This window comes from Protopterus annectens, chromosome 9.part0, assembly GCF_019279795.1.
Source record: "Protopterus annectens isolate FY-2018-M chromosome 9.part0, PAN1.0, whole genome shotgun sequence".
Taxonomy (NCBI): domain Eukaryota; kingdom Metazoa; phylum Chordata; order Ceratodontiformes; family Protopteridae; genus Protopterus; species Protopterus annectens.
This window is the reverse complement of record NC_056743.1, coordinates 404,698,457-404,721,246: the sequence shown is the minus strand read 5'-3', so window position 1 is coordinate 404,721,246 and position 22,790 is coordinate 404,698,457.

The window sequence follows — 22,790 nt, the reverse complement described above, 5'->3', positions numbered from 1 at the left end:
TCTATTTGGAAACACATATTATCGACAGAAAAGAGGGGTGGCCATGGGCTCTTCAGCAGCACCGGCATTTGCCAATCTGGTTATGGCCTGGTGGGAGAAACAATTTCTACCCACCTTGATGGATAAATTCAAAATTTGTTTTTTCTGTCGTTTTATGGATGATTTGTTTTTTATTATTGAAGGGGATTATACTACTATAGATCAATTTTTTGTAGAAATTAACACACTTTCTGAATATTTGAAATTTACAAGAGGATGTCAGGGACACAGGACAAATTTTTTAGATGTGACATTAAATTGGGATTATGCAGAAGACAGACTACATAGTTCTATTTTTCGTAAAAAAACCTTTAATAATGGTTATTTGCACTATAAAAGTGGTCACCCTAAGTTCATTACCAACAACATCCCAAGGGGGCAATACATACGGGCGAGCCGTATGACTTCCAAGGAGTCCGATTTGGAAGTTGAGTTTTCATTTATTTCATCCCTTTTCATTAACAGGGGCTATGCAGCAACCAATTTGGACAGAACCATGAAAGAAGTTTGGTCCAAAAGGGATAGTAAATATTTTCCTTTGTTAAACCTCAAAAATAATGAGGCTGACACTGTTGGCATTAAGAAGACTGTAAATGAAAGGGACACCAATTTGATTTGTTCATTGGAAATGAGCTCCGATAACAGGGAGATACAAAACATTATAAGGAGAAATTGGGGCATCATAAAGGTAATAAGGACATCTTTCAGATTTTGGGGAGAAGCCAGTTTTATTTCAAAGAGTGGTTTAAATTTAAGAAGAATTTTGAGGTCCAGCAGAATAGTGATTCTAATTTAGTTACTCAGAGAAGGGAATGTACCAATGTAACAACTGTAATTTTGTTTCATTTCCACGGACCTTACATTCTTGTTAGTACCATTAGAAGAACCTTAGAGGTTCGGTTTTGTTAATTGTGGAACCAAGGAGTTGTTTACATCGCCCTGTGCTCCACTTGTGATGCTTTCTATATCGGAATGACCACAAGGGAGTTTAGAATACGTATAAGGAACATCTTTATAGTATTAAGTCTAGGGATGAAAGGAATGCCTTGTTTAAGCATTCCTTGAACTGTTCAACTATTAAAAATTTTTATTTTCCATACTAGAGGTGGGGCGGAAAGATTTGAGGGAAGGGGATTTTAAGAACTTCCTCCTACAAAGAGAGACCTACTGGCAAATTAAATTAAAGTCGGACAGCCCCCCTGGACTCAATGAGACCATTAATATTAAATGCTATTTGAATCAACGTAGGTTGAATGTAAACAAAGCAGGATATTCTATTTTATCCCACTTTCATTAGGTTACCAAGAATGATTTTGACTATTTATGAGTTTTTAAAGTGAACTGTTTTTTTAAAACTGTATTATCTTGTTTTAATTAATTAATTGGTCACATGATTAGTATAGGATATTTAAGATGTCAGTTGATTGATGTAATTATTCTGATGAAGTTTTTTTACGAAAGCGGCTAATAAAACAGTATACGCTATTTTCTTGTCAGCAGACGTTATTTTCCTTTCAGTGGCATTGGTTTTGCAACAGTTTTATTTTGCCTCCCCCGGACGTATTTATTTTAGTGGGGGTAAGGTACTAACTCTGTGATCATATAATGGTAGGGTTAAGATACTAACTCTGTGATCCTGCAATAGTGGGGGTATGGTACTAACTCTGTAATCATACAATAGTGGGGATAAAGTACTAACTCTGTGATCATACAATAGTGGGGTAAGGTACTAACGTTGTGATTATACATTAGTGGGGGTAAGGTACTAACTGTGATCATACAATAGTGGGGGAAGGTACTAACTCTGTGATCATACAAAAGTAGGGGTAAGCTACTAACTGTGATCATACAATAGTGGGGGTAAGGTACTAACTCTGAGATCATATAATGGTCGGGGTGAGATACTAATTCTGTGATTATGCAATACTGGGGGTAAGGTACTAACTCTGAGATCATACAGTAGTGGAGATAAGGTACTAACTCTATGATTATACAATAGTGGGGGTAAGGTTGTATCTCTGTCATCATACAATAGTGGGGGCAAGGTAATAACTCTGAGATCATATAATGGTAGGGGTAAAATGCTAACTCTGTGATCATACAATAGTGGGGGTAAGGTACTAAATCTGTGATCATACAGAAAGGGAAAGGTACTAACTCTGAGATCACATAATTCTAGGATTTAGATACTAACTCTGTGATCATACAGTAGTGGGGGTAAGGTACTAACTCTGTGATCATACATTAGTGGGAGTAAGGTACTAACTCTGAGATCATATAATGGTTGGGGTAAGGTACTAACTCTGTGATCATACAATAGTGGGTGTAAGTTACTAACTCTGTGATCATACAATAGTGGGGGTAAGGTACTAACTCTGTGATCATAAAATAGTGGTCGTAAGGTGCTAACTCTTTGATCATACAATATTCGGGGTAAGGTACTAACTTTGTGACTGTACAATTGTGGAGGGTAAGGTACTAACTCTGTGATCATACAATAGTGGGCGTAAGGTACTAACTCTGTGATCATACAGTAGTGGGGGTAAGGTACTAACTCTGTGATCATGCAATAATGGGGGTAAGATACTAACTCTGTGATCATACAGTAGTGGGGCTAAGGTACTACTCTGTGGGCATACAAAAGTGAGGGTAAGGTACTAACTCTGTGATCATACAGTAGTGGTGGTAATGTACTAACTCTGTGATTGTACAATAGTGTTGGTAAGATACTAACTCTGAGATCAAATAATAGTGGGGTAAGGTACTAACTCTGTAATGCTACAATAGTGGGGGTTAGTTACTGAATACAATATCATATAATAGGGGTGCACTAACTCTGTGATCACACAAAAGTAGGGGTAAGGTACTAACTTTGTGATCATACAATAGTGGGGGTAAGGTACTAACTCTGTGATAATACAGTAGTGGGGATAAGCTACTACCTCTGTGATCATACAGTAGTTAGGGTAAGGTACTAACTCTTAGATCATATAATGGTAGGGGTAAGGTACTAACTCTGTGATCATGCAATAGTGGGAGAAAGGTACTAACTCTGTGATCATACAATAGTGGGGGTAGGGTACAAACTTTGTGATCATACATTAGTGGGGCTAAGGTACTAACTGTGACCATACAATAGTGGGGGAAGGTACTAACTCTGTGATCATACAAAAGTAGGGGTAAGCTACTAACTCTGTGATCATACAGTAGTGGGGGTAAGGTACTAACTCTGAGATCATATAATGGTAGGGGTAAGATACTAACTCTGTGATCATACAATACTGGGGGTAAAGTACTAACTCTGTGACCATACAATACTGGGGGTAAAGTACTAACTCTGAGATCATATAATGGTAGGGGTAAAGTACTAACTCAGTAATCATACAAACGTGGGGGAAACCTATTAACTCTGTGATCATACAATAGTGGGTTAATGTACTAACTCTATGATCATACAATAGTGGGGGTAAGGTACTAACTCTGATCATACAATAGTGGGGGTAAGGTACTAACTCTGAAATCATATAATGGTAGGGGTAAGAAACTAACTCTGTGATGATACAGTAGTGGGGGTAAGGTACTAACTCTGTCATCATACAATAGTAGGAGTAAGGTACTAACTCTGTGATCATAGAGTAGTGGGGGTAAGGTACTATCTCTATCATCATTCACTAGTGGGGGGAAGGTACTAACTTTGTGATCATATAATGGTAGAGGTAAGATACAAACTGTGATCATACAATAGTGGGGGTAAGGTACTAACTCTATGATCATACAATAGTGAGAATAAGATACTAACTCCGTGATCATACAATAGTGGGGGTAAGGTACTAACTCTGTGATCATGCAATAGTACGGGTAAGTTACTAACTCTGTGATCATACAATAGTGGGGGTAAGGTACTAACTCTATGATCATACAATAGTGGGGGTAAGGTACTAACTCTGTGATCATACAGTAGTGGTGGTAAGGTACTAACTCTGTGATCATAGAATAGTGGGGGGAGTGTACTAACTCTGTGATCATACAGTAGTGGGGGTAAGGTTCTAACTCTGTGATCATGCAATACTAGTGGTAAGGTAATAACTCTGAGATCATATAATGGTAGTGGTAAGATTCTAACTCTGTGATCATACAATAGTGGGGTAAGGTACTAAGTCTGTGATCATACAGCAGTGGGGGTAAGGTACTAACTCTGTGATCATACAATAGTGGGGGTAAGGTACTAACTCTGCGAACATATAATAGTGGGGGTAAGGTACTAACTCTGAGATCATACAATTGTGGGGATAAGGTACTAACTCTGTGATTATACAGTAGTGGGGGTAAGGTAGCAACTCTGTGAATATACATTAGTGGGGGGTAAGGTACTAACTCTGCGATCATACAATAGTGGGGGTAAGGTACTAACTTTGTGATCATACATTAGTGGGGGTAAGGTACTAACTCTGAGATCATACAATAGTGGGGGAAGGTGCTAACTCTGTGATCATACAATACTGTGGGTAAGGTGTTAACTCTGTGACCATACAATAGTGGGGGTAAAGTACTAACTCTGACATCATATAATGGTGGGGGTAAAGTACTAACTCGGTAATCATACAAAAGTGGGGGAACCTACTAACTCTGTGATCATACAATAGTGGGGGTAAGGTACTAACTCTGTGATCATACAATAGTGGGTTAAGGTACTAACTCTATGATCATACAATAGTGGGGGGTAAGGTACTAACTCTGATCATACAATAGTGGGGGTAAGGTACTAACTCTGAAATCATATAATGGTAGGGGTAAGAAACTAACTCTGTGATGATACAATAGTGGGGGTAAGGTACTAACTCTGTCATCATACAATACTGGGGCTAAGGTAATAACTCTGAGATCATATAATGGTAGTGGTAAGAAACTAACTCTGTGATCATACAGTAGTGGGGGTAAGGTACTAACTCTGTGATTATACAATAATGAGGGTAAGGTACTAACTCTGTGATTATACAATAGTGGGGGTAAGGTATTAACTCTTTCATCATACAATAGTGGTGGTAAGGTACTAACACTGTGATCATACAGTAGTGGGGTAAGGTACTAACTCTGTGATCATACAATAGTGGGGGTAAGATACTAACTCTGTGATCATACAATAGTGGGGCTAAGGTACTAACTCTGTGGGTATGCAAAAATGGGGGTAAGGTACTAACTCTGTGATCATACAATAGTGGTGGTAATGTACTAACTCTGTGATTGCACAATAGTGTTGGTAAGATACTAATTCTGAGATCATACAATAGAGGGGTAAGGTACTAACTTTGAGATCATATAATGGTTGGGGTAAGGTACTAACTCTGTGATCATACAATAGTGGGGGTAAGGTACTAACTCTGTGATCATATAATAGTCGGGGTAAGGTACTAACTTTGTGACTGTACAATTGTGGAGGGTAAGGTACTAACACTGTGATCATACAATAGTGGGTGTAAGGTACTAACTCTGTCATCGTACAATAGTGGTGGTAAGGTACTAATTCTGTGATCATACAGTAGTGGGGGTAAGGTACTAACTCTGTGATCATACAATAGTGGGGGTAAGATACAAACTCTGTGATCATACAATAGTGGGGCTAAGGTACTAACTCTGTGGGCATACAAAAGTGGGGGTAAGGTACTAACTCTGTGATCATACAATAGTGGTGGTAATGTACTAACTCTGTGATCGTACAATAGTGTTGGCAAGATACTAACTCTGAGATCATAGAATAGTGGGGTAAGGTACTAACTCTGTGATGATACAATAGTGGGGGTTAGGTACTAAATACGATATCATATAATGGGGGTATGGTACTAAATCTGTGATCACACAAAAGTGGGGGTAAGGTACTAACTTTGTGATCATACAATAGTGGCGGTAAGGTACTAACTCTGATCATACAATAGTGGGGGTAAGGTACTAACTCTGAAATCATATAATGGTACGGGTAAGAAACTAACTCTGTGATGATACAGTAGTGGAGGTAAGGTACTAACTATGTCATCATACAATAGTAGGAGTAAGGTACTAACTCTGTGATCATACAGTAGTGGGGTTAAGGTATTTCTCTGTGGGCATACAAAAGTGGGGGTAAGGTACTAACTCTGTGATCATACAATAGTGGTGGTAATGTACTAACTCTGTGATCATGCAATAGTGGGGTTTAGGTACTAACTCTGTGATCATACAATACTGGGGGTAAGGTAATAACTCTGAGATCAAATAATATAATAGTAGTGGTAAGATACTAACTCTGTGATCATACAGTAGTGGATATAAGGTACTAACTCTGTGTTTATACAATAGTGGGGGTAAGGTAATATCTCTGTGATCATACAATAGTGGGGGAAAGGTAATAACTCTGAGATCATGTAATGGTAGGGGTAAGGTACTAACTCTGTGATCATACAATAGTGGGGGTAAGGTACTAACTCTGTGATCATACAATAGTGGTCGTAAGGTGCTAACTCTGTGATCATACAATAGTCGGGGTAAGGTACTAACTTTGTGACTGTACAGTTGTGGGGGGTAAGGTACTAATGTTGTGATCATACAATAGTGGGGGTAAGATACTAACTCTGTGATCATACAATAGTGGGGGTAAGGTACTAACTCTGTGGGCATACAAAAGTGGGGGTAAGGTACTAACTCTATGATCATATACTGGTAGAGGTAGTATACTAACTCTGATCATACAATACTGGGGTAAGGTATTAATTCTGAGATCATATAATTGTAGGGGTAAAGTACTAACTCTGTGATCATACAAAAGTGGGGGTAGGTACTAACTACAGTATCATATAATGGAGTGCGGTACTAACTCTGTGATCACACAAAAGTGGGGGTGAGGTACTAACTTTGTGATCATACACTAGTGGGGGTAAGGTACTAACTTTGTGATCATACAGTAGTGGGGGTAAGGTACTAACTCTGTGATCCTACAGTAGTGGGGGTAAGGTACTAACTCTGTGATCATACAGTAGTGAGGGTAAGGTACTAACTCTTAGATCATATAATGGTAGGGTTAAGATACTAACTCTGTGATCCTGCAATAGTGGGGGTATGGTACTAACTCTGTGATCATACAATAGTGGGGATAAAGTACTAACTCTGTGATCATACAATAGTGGGGTAAGGTACTAACGTTGTGATTATACATTAGTGGGGGTAAGGTACTAACTGTGATCATACAATAGTGGGGGAAGGTACTAACTCTGTGGGCATACAAAAGTGTGGGTAAGGTACTAACTCTGTGATCATACAATAGTGGTGGTAATGTACTAACTCTGTGATCGTACAATAGTGTTGGTAAGATACTAATTCTGAGATCATATAATAGTGGGATAAGGTACTAACTCTGTGATGATACAATAGTGGGGGTTAGGTACTAACTACAGTATCGTATAATGGGGGTACGGTACTAACTCTGTGATCACACAAAAGTGGGGGTGAGGTACTAACTTTGTGATCATACAATAGTGGGGGTAAGGTACTAACTCTGTGATCATACAGTAGTGGGGGTAAGGTACTAACTCTGTGATCATACAGTAGTGGGGGTAAGGTACTAACTCTGTGATCATATAATGGTAGGGGTAAGATACTAACTCTGTGATCCTGCAATAGTGGGGGTATGGTACTAACTCTGTAATCATACAATAGTGGGGATAAAGTACTAACTCTGTGATCATACAATAGTGGGGTAAGGTACTAACTTTGTGATCATACATTAGTGGGGGTAAGGTACTAACTGTGATCATACAATAGTGGGGGTAATGTGCTAACACTGTGATCATACAAAAGTAGGAGTAAGCTACTAACTGTAATCATGCAATAGTGGGGTAAGGTACTAACTCTGAGATCATATAATGGTAGGGGTAAGATACTAACTCTGTGATTATGCAATACTGGGGGTAAGGTACTAACTCTGAGATCATACAGTAGTGGAGATAAGGTACTAACTCTATGATTATACAATAGTGGGGGTAAGGTTGTATCTCTGTCATCATACAATAGTGGGGGCAAGGTAATAACTCTGAGATCATATAATGGTAGGGGTAAAATGCTAACTCTGTGATCATACAATAGTGGGGGTAAGGTACTAAATCTGTGATCATACAGAAAGGGAAAGGTACTAACTCTGAGATCACATAATTCTAGGATTTAGATACTAACTCTGTGATCATACAGTAGTGGGGGTAAGGTACTAACTCTGTGATCATACATTAGTGGGAGTAAGGTACTAACTCTGAGATCATATAATGGTTGGGGTAAGGTACTAACTCTGTGATCATACAATAGTGGGTGTAAGTTACTAACTCTGTGATCATACAATAGTGGGGGTAAGGTACTAACTCTGTGATCATAAAATAGTGGTCGTAAGGTGCTAACTCTTTGATCATACAATATTCGGGGTAAGGTACTAACTTTGTGACTGTACAATTGTGGAGGGTAAGGTACTAACTCTGTGATCATACAATAGTGGGCGTAAGGTACTAACTCTGTGATCATACAGTAGTGGGGGTAAGGTACTAACTCTGTGATCATGCAATAATGGGGGTAAGATACTAACTCTGTGATCATACAGTAGTGGGGCTAAGGTACTACTCTGTGGGCATACAAAAGTGAGGGTAAGGTACTAACTCTGTGATCATACAGTAGTGGTGGTAATGTACTAACTCTGTGATTGTACAATAGTGTTGGTAAGATACTAACTCTGAGATCAAATAATAGTGGGGTAAGGTACTAACTCTGTAATGCTACAATAGTGGGGGTTAGTTACTGAATACAATATCATATAATGGGGGTACGGCACTAACTCTGTGATCACACAAAAGTGGGGGTAAGGTACTAACTTTGTGATCATACAATAGTGGAGGTAAGGTACTAACTCTGTGATAATACAGTAGTGGGGATAAGCTACTACCTCTGTGATCATACAGTAGTTAGGGTAAGGTACTAACTCTTAGATCATATAATGGTAGGGGTAAGGTACTAACTCTGTGATCATGCAATAGTGGGAGAAAGGTACTAACTCTGTGATCATACAATAGTGGGGGTAGGGTACAAACTTTGTGATCATACATTAGTGGGGCTAAGGTACTAACTGTGACCATACAATAGTGGGGGAAGGTACTAACTCTGTGATCATACAAAAGTAGGGGTAAGCTACTAACTCTGTGATCATACAGTAGTGGGGGTAAGGTACTAACTCTGAGATCATATAATGGTAGGGGTAAGATACTAACTCTGTGATCATACAATACTGGGGGTAAGGTACTAACTCTGTGACCATACAATACTGGGGGTAAAGTACTAACTCTGAGATCATATAATGGTAGGGGTAAAGTACTAACTCAGTAATCATACAAACGTGGGGGAAACCTATTAACTCTGTGATCATACAATAGTGGGGGTAAGGTACTAACTCTGTGATCATACAATTGTGGGTTAAGGTACTAACTCTATGATCATACAATAGTGGGGGTAAGGTACTAACTCTGATCATACAATAGTGGGGGTAAGGTACTAACTCTGAAATCATATAATGGTAGGGGTAAGAAACTAACTCTGTGATGATACAGTAGTGGGGGTAAGGTACTAACTCTGTCATCATACAATAGTAGGAGTAAGGTACTAACTCTGTGATCATAGAGTAGTGGGGGTAAGGTACTATCTCTATCATCATTCACTAGTGGGGGGAAGGTACTAACTTTATGATCATATAATGGTAGAGGTAAGATACAAACTGTGATCATACAATAGTGGGGTTAATGTAGTAAGTCTGTGATCATGCAATAGTGGGGGTAAGGTACTAACTCTGTGATCATACAATAGTGGGGTAATGTAGTAAGTCTGTGATCATGCAATAGTTGGGGTAAGATACTAACTCTGTGATCATACAATAGTGGGGGTAAGGTACTAACTCTGTGATCATACAATAGTGGGGGTAAGGTACTAACTCTGTGATCATACAGTAGTGGGGGTAAGGTACTAACTCTGTGATCATAGAATAGTGGGGGGAGTGTACTAACTCTGTGATCATACAGTAGTGGGGGTAAGGTTCTAACTCTGTGATCATGCAATACTAGTGGTAAGGTAATAACTCTGAGATCATATAATGGTAGGGGTAAGATACTAACTCTGTGATCATACAATAGTGGGTGTAAGGTACTAAGTCTGTGATCATACAGTAGTGGGGGTAAGGTACTAACTCTGTGATCATACAATAGTGGGGGTAAGGTACTAACTCTGTGATCATATAATAGTGGGGGTAAGGTACTAACTCTGAGATCATACAATTGTGGGGATAAGGTACTAACTCTGTGATTATACAGTAGTGGGGGTAAGGTAGTAACTCTGTGAATATACATTAGTGGGGGGTAAGGTACTAACTCTGTGATCATACAGTAGTGGGGGTAAGGTACTAACTCTGTGATCATACAATAGTGGGGGTAAGGTACTAACTTTGTGATCATACATTAGTGGGGGTAAGGTACTAACTCTGAGATCATACAATAGTGGGGGAAGGTGCTAACTCTGTGATCATACAATACTGTGGGTAAGGTGTTAACTCTGTGACCATACAATAGTGGGGGTAAAGTACTAACTCTGATATCATATAATGGTAGGGGTAAAGTACTAACTCTGTGATCATACAAAAGTGGGGGAAACCTACTAACTCTGTGATCATACAATAGTGGGGGTAAGGTACTAACTCTGTGATCATACAATAGTGGGGTAAGGTACTAACTCTGTGATCATACAATAGTGGGGGTAAGGTACTAACTCTGATCATACAATAGTGGGGTAAGGTACTAACTCTGGGATCATATAATGGTAGGGGTAAGAAACTAACTCTGTGATCATACAATAGTGGGGGTAAGGTACTAACTCTGTCATCATACAATACTGGGGGTAAGGTAATAACTCTGAGATCATATAATGGTAGTGGTAAGAAACTAACTCTGTGATCATACAGTAGTGGGGGTAAGGTACTAACTCTGTGATTATACAATAATGAGGGTAAGGTACTAACTCTGTGATTATACAATAGTGGGGGTAAGGTATTAACTCTTTCATCATACAATAGTGGTGGTAAGGTACTAACACTGTGATCATACAGTAGTGGGGTAAGGTACTAACTCTGTGATCATACAATAGTGGGGGTAAGATACTAACTCTGTGATCATACAATAGTGGGGCTAAGGTACTAACTCTGTGGGTATGCAAAAGTGGGGGTAAGGTACTAACTCTGTGATCATACAATAGTGGTGGTAATGTACTAACTCTGTGATTGCACAATAGTGTTGGTAAGATACTAATTCTGAGATCATACAATAGATGGGTAAGGTACTAACTTTGAGATCATATAATGGTTGGGGTAAGGTACTAACTCTGTGATCATACAATAGTGGGGGTAAGGTACTAACTCTGTGATCATATAATAGTGGGGTAAGGTACTAACTTTGTGACTGTACAATTGTGGAGGGTAAGGTACTAACACTGTGATCATACAATAGTGGGTGTAAGGTACTAACTCTGTCATCGTACAATAGTGGTGGCAAGGTACTAATTCTGTGATCATACAGTAGTGGGGGTAAGGTACTAACTCTGTGATCATACAATAGTGGGGGTAAGATACAAACTCTGTGATCATACAATAGTGGGGCTAAGGTACTAACTCTGTGGGCATACAAAAGTGGGGGTAAGGTACTAACTCTGTGATCATACAATAGTGGTGGTAATGTACTAACTCTGTGATCGTACAATAGTGTTGGCAAGATACTAACTCTGAGATCATAGAATAGTGGGGTAAGGTACTAACTCTGTGATGATACAATAGTGGGGGTTAGGTACTAAATACGATATCATATAATGGGGGTATGGTACTAAATCTGTGATCACACAAAAGTGGGGGTAAGGTACTAACTTTGTGATCATACAATAGTGGCAGTAAGGTACTAACTCTGATCATACAATAGTGGGGGTAAGGTACTAACTCTGAAATCATATAATGGTAGGGGTAAGAAACTAACTCTGTGATGATACAGTAGTGGAGGTAAGGTACTAACTCTGTCATCATACAATAGTAGGAGTAAGGTACTAACTCTGTGATCATACAGTAGTGGGGGTAAGGTACTAATTCTGAGATCATATAATGGTAGGGGTAAGGTACTATCTCTGTCATCATTCACTAGTGGGGGTAAGGTACTAACTCTGTGATCATATAATGGTAGAGGTAAGATACTAACTGTGATCATACAATAGTTTGGGTAAGGTTCTAACTCTGTCATCATGCAATAGTGGGGGTAAGGTACTAACTCTATGATCATACAATAGTGGGGATAAGATACTAACTCCATGATCATACAATAGTGGGGGAAAGGTACTAACTCTCTGATCATGCAATAGTACGAGTAAGATACTAACTCTGTGATCATACAATAGTGGGGGTAAGGTACTAACTCTATGATCATACAATAGGTAGGAAAGGTACTAACTCTATGATCATACAGTAGTTGGTTAAGGTACTAACTCTGTGACCATACAGTAGTGGGGGTAAGGTGCTAACTCTGTCATCATACAGAAGTGGGGGTAAGGTTCTAACTCTGGGATCATATAATGGTAGGGGTAAGATTACTCTGTGATCACTCAATAGTGGGGATAAGATACTAACTCTGTGATCATACATTAGTGAGGGTAAGGTACTAACTCTGTGATCATACAATAGGGGGGTAAGGTACTAACTCTGAGATAATCTAATGGTAGGGGTAAGATACTATCTCTGTGATCATACAATAGTGGGGATAAGGTACTAACTCTTTGACCATACAATAGTGGGGGTAAGGTACTAACTCTAAGATCATATAATGGTAGAGGGAAAGTACTAACTCTGTGATCATACAAAAGTTGGGGTAACCTACTAACTCTGTGATCATACACTAGAGGGGTAAAATACTAACTCTGTGATCATACAGTCGTGGGGGTAAGGTACTAACTCTTTGATCATACAATAGTGGGGTAAGATGCTACCTCTGTGATCATACAATAGTGGGGATAAGGTACTAACTCTGTGATCATACAAAAGTGGGGGTAAGGTACTAACTCTGTGATCATACAATAGTGGGGGCAAGGTACTAAGTCTATGATCATACAATAGTGGGGGTAAGATACTAACTCTGAGAGCATACAATAGTGGGGGTAAGGTATTAACTCTGTGATCATAGAATAGTACGGGTAAGGTACTAACTCTGTGATCATACAGTAGTGGGGGTAAGGTACTAACTCTGTGATCATACAATAGTGGGGGTAAGATACTAACTCTGAGAACATACAATAGTGGGGGTAAGGTATTAACTCTGTGATCATACAATAGTGGGGGTAAGGTACTAACTCTGTCATCATACAAAAGTGGGGGTAAGGTACTATCTTTGGGATCATATAATGGTAGGGGTAAGATACTAACTCTGTGATCATACAATAGTGGGGGTAAAGTACTAACTCTTTGACCTTACAATAGTGGGGGTAAGGTACTAACTCTGAGATCATATACTGGTAGAGGGAAAGTACTAACTCTATGATCATACAAAAGTGGAGGTTACCTACTAACTCTGTGATCATACACTAGAGGGTTAAGGTACTAACTCTGTGAACATACAGTCATGGGGGTAGGGTACTAAGTCTATGATCATACAATAGTGGGGGTAAGATACTAACTCTGAGAGCATACAATAGTGGGGGTAAGGTATTAAGTCTGTGATCATACAGTAGTACGGGTAAGGTACTTAACTCTGTGATCATACAATAGTGGGGTAAGGTACTAACTCTGTGATCATACATTAGTGGGGGTAAGGTACTAACTCTGTGATCATACAAAAGTTGGGGTAAGGTGCTAACTCTTTGATCATACAGTACTGGGAGTAAGGTACTAACTCTGTGATCATACATTAGTGGGGGTAATGTATTAACTCTGAGATCATATAATGGAAGGGGTAAGATACTAACTCTGTGATCATACAATAGTGAGGGTAAGGTACTAACTCTGAGATCATATAATAGTGGGGGTAAGGTACTAACTCTGAGATCCTACAATAGTGAGGGTAAGGTTCTAACTCTGTTATGATACAATAGTGGGGGTAAGTTAGTAACTCTGTGAACATACAGTAGTTGGGGTAAGGTACAATCTCTGTGATCATACAATAGTGGGGGTAAGGTACTAACTCTGTGATCATACAATAGTGGGGGTAAGGTACTAACTTTGTGATCATACAATAGTGGGGGTAAGGTACTAACTCTGTGATCATACAAAAGTAGGGGTAAGCTACTAACTCTGTGATCATACAATAGTGGGGTTAAGGTACTAACTCTGAGATCATATAATGGTAGGGGTAAGATACTAACTCTGTGAGCATACAATAGTGGGATAAGTTACTAACTCTGTGTCCATACAATAGTGGGGGTAAAGTGCTAACTCTGAGATCATATAATGGTAGGGGTAAAGTACTAACTCTGTGATCATACAGAAGTGGGGGAACCTACTAACTCTGTGATCATACAGAAGTGGGGGTAAGGTACTAACTCTGAGATCACATAATGGTATGGGTTAGATACTTACTCTGTGATCATACAATAGTGGGGGTAAGGTACTTACTCTGATCATACAATAGTGGGGGTAAGGTACTAACTCTGAGATCATATAATGGTAGGGGTAAGATACTAACTCTGTGATCATGCAGTAGTGGGGGTAAGGTACTAGCTCTGTGATCATACAATAGTGGGGGTAAGGTACTAACTCTGTGATCATACAATAGTGGGGTAAGGTACTAACTCTGTGATGATACAATACTGGGGTAAGGTACTAACTCTGAAATCATATAATGGTCCCTACCAATAGTGGGGGTAAGGTACTAACTCTGACTGTACAGTAGTGGGGGTAAGGTACTAAATCTGTGATGATACAATAGTGGGTGTAAGGAACTAACTCTGTGATCATACAATAGTTGGGGTAAGGTACTAACTCTGTGATCATACAAAAGTGGTGATAACATACTAACTCTGTGATAATACAATAGTGGGGGTAAGGTACTAACTCTTTAATCATATAATAGTAGGGGTAAGATACCAACTCTGTGATCATGCAGTAATGGGGGTAAGGTACTAACTTTGTGATCATACGCTGTTGGGTGTAAGTTGCTATCTCTGAGATCATATAATGGTAGGGGTAAGGTACTAACTCTGTGATCATACAAAAGTGGGTGTAAGGTACTAACTCTTTGATCATACAATATTGGGGGTAAGATATTCTGATCATACAATAGTTGGGGTAAGGTACTAACTTTGTGATTGTACAGTAGTGGTGGGTAAGGTACTAACTCTGTGATCATACAACAGTGGGCGTAAGGTTCTACCTCTGTGATCATACAATACTGAGGGTAAGGTACTAACTCAGTGATCTTACAATAGTGAGGGTAAGGTACTAACTCTGTGATCATACAATAGTAGGGGTAAGGTACTAATTCTGTGATCATAAAATAGTGGGGGTAGGGTATTAACTCTGTGATCATACAATTGTGGGGGTAAGGTACTAACTCTGTGATCGTACAATAGTGTTGGTAAGATACTAACTCTGAGATCATATAATAGTGGGGGAAGGTAGTAACTCTGTGATGATGCAATAGTGGGGGTGAGGTACTAACTATGAAATCATATAATGGAGGTACGGTACTAACTCCGTGATCACACATAAGTGGGGGTAAGGTACTAACTCTGTGATCATAAATAGTGGGGGTAAGGTACTAACTCTGAGATCACATAATGGTATGAGTTAGATACTTACTCTGTGATCATACAATAGTAGGGGTAAGGTACTAACTCTGATCATACAATAGTGGGGGTAAGGTACTAACTCTGAGATCATATAATGGTAGGGGTAAGATACTAACTCTGTGATCATGCAGTAGTGGGGGTAAGGTACTAGCTCTGTGGTCATAAAATACTGGGTTTAAGGTACTAACTCTGTGATGATACAATACTGGGGTAAGGTACTAACTCTGAAATCATATAATGGTCCCTACCAATAGTGGGGGTAAGGTACTAACTCTGACTGTACAGTAGTGGGGGTAAGGTACTAAATCTGTGATGATACAATAGTGGGTGTAAGGAACTAACTCTGTGATCATACAATAGTTGGGGTAAGGTACTAACTCTGTGATCATACAAAAGTGGTGATAACATACTAACTCTGTGATAATACAATAGTGGGGGTAAGGTACTAACTCTTTAATCATATAATAGTAGGGGTAAGATACCAATTCTGTGATCATGCAGTAATGGGGGTAAGGTACTAACTCTGTGATCATACAATGTTGGGGGTAAGTTGCTATCTCTGAGATCATATAATGGTAGGGGTAAGGTACTAACTCTGTGATCATACAAAAGTGAGGGTAAGGTACTAACTCTTTGATCATACAATATTGGGGGTAAGGTATTGTGATCATACAATAGTTGGGGTAAGGTACTAACTTTGTGATTGTACAGTAGTGGGGGTAAGGTACTAACTCTGTGATCATACAACAGTGGACGTAAGGTTCTACCTCTGTGATCATACAATACTGAGTGTAAGTTACTAACTCAGTGATCTTACAATAGTGAGGGTAAGGTACTAACTCTGTGATTATACAATAGTAGGGGTAAGGTACTAATTCTGTGATCATAAAATAGTGGGGGTAGGGTATTAACTCTGTGATCATACAATTGTGGGGGTAAGGTACTAACTCTGTGATCGTACAGTAGTGTTGGTAAGATACTAACTCTGACATCATATAATATTGGGGGAAGGTACTAACTCTGTGATGATGCAATAATGGGGGTGAGGTACTAACTATTAAATCATATAATGGAGGTACGGTACTAACTCCGTGATCACACATAAGTGGGGGTAAGGTACTAACTCTGTGATCATAAATAGTGGGGGTAAGGTACTAACTCTGTGATCATACAGTAGTGGGGATAAGGTAGTAACTCTCTGATCATACAATAGTGGGGTAACGTACTAACTCTGTGATCATACAATAGTGGGGCGAGGTACTAACTCTTTAATCATACAATAGTGAGGGTAAGTTGCTAACTCTGATCATATAATTGTAGGGTAAGGTACTAACTCTGTGATCGTACAGTAGTGGGTTAAGGTACTAACTCTATGATCATACAATAGTGGGGGTAAGGTACTAACTCTGTGATCCTACAATAGTGTGGTTAAGGTACTAACTCTGTGATCGTACAATAGTGGGGGTAAGGTACTATTTATTTATTTTATTTTACATTTGTTAACCAGGAGAGTCCGACTGGATACATGTCCATTTTCAGCGGAGGCCCGGGGAGAAAAGCTCCAGGTACATAACAGACATATGAACATTGTTAATGCAAAAAAGGAAGATAGTTGAGTTCTAAATACAATATAAAGATGCATCACATCTTGGGAAAAAAATAACAGCAGCATATAAAAAAAAAAATATAGGTCAGTTACAAAGGCGAGGTGCCTTGTTAAAAAGCGGTTAAGGATAGTGAGGTAAGAGATGGGTAAATGATAGTGGTTAATCAGGTTTGGAACAGGGACATTGCCAGAGAGTATTGAGATGGGGTTTAAGCTTTTTTTTGAATTGTAGGAGTGAAGGTTCTGAGGTGAGCATGGTCGGTAGGGAGTTCCACATTTTACCTACAAAGTTTGAGAATAGAGAATCCCCAGCAGAATTATTGGCTTTGGTAGTTTGAGCTAAGATCTTATTGGAGGCGTCTAAAGATTGCAGGTTAATATAGGGGTGAATGATGTTTTCAGAGCTGGTGTTTTCTCTGGGTGATACAGTATCTGGTGAGCCATTTTGAGTTGGTTGAAATGGAGTTGGCTGGAAAACTCTAACCACCCTAGTTGCTTCAAGTTAGTGCAGTGGTGCGTTCTAAAGGTGGAATTTGTGGCAAATCTAGCTATGTGATTGTAACAAGAAGCAAGTTTGTTAAGGGTTGTCTTGTTTAGGTTTGTAAAAGGGGAGGCATAGAAAAGAGTTGATAGTAGGTGTGTGCTGGCAATTGTAATTTTAGCGTGAGGAGTGAGAAAGTGTTTTACTTTATAGAGAGATCCAAGCTTTTTATTGACGGTTTTGATGGTTAGATTGAAATGGGTATCAAATTTAAGGGAGTTATCAATGGTAACACCTAATAGCTTTGTGTGAGCTTCTGGTGATATAGTGATTCCATTGGAGGATGTAATAGAGAAGGTGGGGGGGGAAGAGTCTTGTTAGTGGGTGAGAAAGTAAGTAGTTTTGTTTTGTTGGGGTTGAGAACTAGTTGATGACTTGAGAACCATTTTTCTATTAGGTTGAAGGTGTCTTGGGTTGAAGCAGTGAGGTCTGCCAGGTTGGAGGCAGTGCTGATGATAGTCGAATCATCTGCATATTGAATGCATGTGGCATGAGGGGTGATTGTGGGCAGGTCATTAACAAAGATGGTGAAGAGAAGAGGGCCAAGAATAGATCCTTGGGGAACTCCAAGTGTAACAGGTAGGCATGTGGATAATTTGTCCTGCCATAGAACAGCCTGTTGCCTATTGGACAGGTAGGATTGGAACCATTTCAGCGTGGAATTGCTGAGTGATAGTTTTTAATGTATGGAGGAGTTGAATGTGGTTCACCATATCAAAGGCCTTGGAGAGGTCTAAGAAAAGAGCAGATGATAGTTTATTATTGTTTCTGAAGTTATTGATGGTATTAGAAAAGGATAGTAGGGCTGATGTGGTACTGTGATTTGGCCTGAAGCCATGTTGGGAGTTGGCTAGAATTTTATTTTTGGTGAGGTGTTCCATCAGTTGTTTGTGGACACACTTCCATAATTTTGGCCAGGGGTGAGAGTATAGCTATAGGTCTGTAGTTGGTTAGCTCTAGTGAGCTACCACCTTTATGGAGAGGAATAATGTGGGACATTTTCCATATGGAGGGGATGAAGGCTTCTGACAAGGTACGGTTTATGATTATGGAGACGGGATAGGAAATGGCCTCAGCTGCTTTTTGCAGAAACTCAGCTGGGAGAAGGTCAGCTGCTAGCTTAGTGGGTTTTAGTTTTTTAAGAAGAGACATTATAGAGGATGTGGGTACTGGATCGAAGGTAAATAGATGATCTGATGTAGTTGTAGTATTCTGCTGGCATGGGTAGTGGAGTGGGCTGGTTGTTTGTTTGAATTGTGTGGCCAGGGATTGTATAGTTTCTGTGAAGAAACTATTGAATGTGTTAGCAATGTTTACAGGGCACTGTTGTTTGCAAGTTGTTGGAGTGGGGGTGGTTGCCTGGCCTGGGTGCAGGAGCTTGTTTAAGCCTGCCCAGAATTTTTGTGGATTATTAAGGTGTTTGTGTTGGAGGTGGAGGAAGAAGTTTTTATCATTTAAGATCATTATTTTAGTTTCATTTCTAAGTTGCGGAAGGTTTGGTGGGAGTGTGGGTCTTTAAGTGCCATGTGACCCACATCTTATTTCTAGATAGGATTTTGGATTTTGTTTCCTTAGAGAGCCATGGTGCGGTTTTGGTTTTAGTTCTAATGGACCGTATTGGAGCATGGGAATCTAGAATCTTGAGGAAGGTGGTGTTGAAGTAGATAACTGCCTCTTCAAGAGGAAGAGACTTGAGTATTGTCCAGTTGTGGGCTTTAAGTTCAGTTTGAAAAATGGAGGCTTTGAATTTATTATTGTTCCTGATTTTTTATGGTTGTAAGAAGGGGGGTGATTTTCTTGAATTTGATAACATAGGTGAGTAAGTGATCACTCATGTCCTCTGGGTGAGTACCTGCTGAGTACTGGTCAGGATCTTTATTAGTAAGGATCCAGTCCAGGATGCTGTCTTTGTTTTGGGGTTTACCTAGTCTGGTAGGAGTGGATATGAGCTGAGAAAAGCTATGTAGATTTATGCTGCTAGATGGGGAGCTAGATGAGAAGGAATTCCAATCGATGTTGAAGTCACCTAACACTATGGATTCCTGGGGGTGAGTTTGAGTTAACCAGTGGAGAAAATCCTCTAAGGTTTTGTTATTATTGTTGCTTGGGGGTATGTAAATACATGCTATATTTATGCTTTTATGTTTGTTTGGTTGAAGTTTTACAAGTAGAATTTCGGCATTGTTTGTTAGGAGGGGTTGTGGAGAGGCAAGGGAGATTTGTAATGTATTTTTGTAGAGTATGGCTACACCGCCACCTTTACGAGTTATTCGGTCTGCTCTTAGTATATCATACCCTAGTGGGATTATCTGTGTGTCTTTCGTACTTGGTTTAAGCCAGGTTTCTGTGAGACATAGTAGGTCTATGGAACAAGTAGCTAAAAGGGCATGTAGGTTGTGAATCTTATTGTTTACACTTCTGATGTTTAGATGACAGGTCAGAAGAGAGTTAAAGGGTAGAGTTTAGATTGAGAAGTGGAGGGGAGGATAGGGTGGAATTAGAATTGAGTGGAGGGGAAGGGCCAGGGTTGGGGTGGATATCACCATCTGTGGCTAGTCTGTGATTCAGAGTGGTAATGAATTTGAGGGCTTTGAGTAGAAGTTTGTAGTAATGTTTATCATTTGGCCTAATATTGGTAGGTTTGATAATTACATAGTGTTCGAGTTCTAACAAGGAGGGTGAGTTGGGAGTTGAGTCATGGCCTCTGTTGTTAATTATGGGGGAGGGATTGGTTTGGTAGCCTGGGTGGTGGAAGCCTATGTAAGACCAGGTTTCATTTAGGGTAGCTAGGTAAGGGACAAGTAGGAGGGGAAAAAGAGTTAGTATGATAAGCTTCCTGGGTGGTGTCATATTCCGTTTGATCTTAGAGGGCGGTAGTGAGGTACAGGAAGTTAGTGGACAGTAGGGGGAGTGGTTTGAGGTTATAAAAGTCTGAGTTCTGGGCGGTGGGAATAGGGGCAGAGGCGGGAGCGGAGGCGAGTGCTCATGAGCGGGTTTGCACTAAGCCACTAGAGCCCAGGTTTCAAGATGTAACTCCTGAATAATTAACTTGCAGGTGAGTAATCTCGTCTAAACAAACATCAGGTTCAATTCCTATGCTTTCGGAGCTTGTTTTAAAATTTTATAGCTGTTTGCCTTAGTTTTAGAGTGTGTTCTGTAGTTTAAGTGGAGTATATGCAAACAAGCTTGTATTTTTTGTTTGGGTAAGCCTAGGGAGATTCGTGCTAGTGCTGAGGACCCTTAAATAATACTTTACTTTAAAGTCTATACTAAAATGACCAGATAATGACCTGTTTTGTTTTTACAGGTTGTGGGCAATAGTAGAGTAGTCACTCGAAAAGGGCGAAGTTCTTTTCTGCCTCACGCTGTGCAGGGGAAGACCTGAGAGGGATAGAGAGAGAGCTTGATTTCAGAGGCAGTCAGAAGCAGCTGTGTAGCTTAAACAACATTAGACTACCCGAGGAAACCCTAAACTATGTTAGTAAAATCTTTACATATAGCATAAATCATTATAACACATTAGCATTTTACTGCAACAGTGCCTTATGACTGAGAGTCAAAGAATGTTGAATGTTGAATATCCTGCTTCTCAAAAAATATACAGAAGGCTCTCAATTTTCACTCTAATGAACAGCCCTGCAAAGAGCTTGTCATACTAAAGTTTGGTTACCAAACACATTTACCTTTAGAGACACAACTTAGCTTTAAAGAAACAAGTAGCTACAATATTCATGCCATTCAATAGTGCATTATGTAACTATGTAGCAAAAAAGAGTTACATCAGTTACTATTAAATCACACAATTCAACTTAAATACATTTAACAGTCTATTAGGAACAATGAATAACAGCTTAATACATACCTCAGGAGGTAGAGGCCGGTAACAAGGTCCTACAGCACTAGGGATTTGAAATTAAAGGCACCAGACAAGGGTTATTTCAAACCTTTGTAACAGGGATAGAATGGGGGTGGGGGTTTACACTAAGCCACTAGAGCCCAGGTTTCAAAATGTAACTCCTGAATAATTAACTTGCAGGTGAGTAATCTCTTCTAAACAAACATCAGGTTCAATTCCTATGCTTTGGGAGCTTGTTTTTAAAATTTTATAGCTGTTTGCCTTAGTTTTAGAGTGTGTTCTGTAGTTTAAGTGGAGTATATGCAAACAAGCTTGTATTTTTTGTTTGGGTAAGCCTAGGGAGATTCGTGCTAGTGCTGAGGACCCTTAAATAATACTTTACTTTAAAGTCTATACTAAAATGACCAGATAATGACCTGTTTTGTTTTTACAGGTTGTGGGCAATAGTAGAGTAGTCGCTCGAAAAGGCGAAGTTCTTTTCTGCCTCACGCTGTGCAGGGGAAGACCTGAGAGGGATAGAGAGAGAGCTTGATTTCAGAGGCAGTCAGAAGCAGCTGTGTAGCTTAAACAACATTAGACTACCCGAGGAAACCCTAAACTATGTTATTAAAATCTTTACATATCTTTACATATAGCATAAATCATTATAACACATTAGCATTTTACTGCAACAGTGCCTTATGACTGAGAGTCAAAGAATGTTGAATGCTGAATATCCTGCTTCTCAAAAAATATACAGAAGGCTCTCAATTTTCATTCTAATGAACAGCCCTGCAAAGAGCTTGTCATACTAAAATTTGGTTACCAAACACATTTACCTTTAGAGACACAACTTAGCTTTAAAGAAACAAGTAGCTACAATATTCATGCCATTCAATAGTGCATTATGTAACTATGGA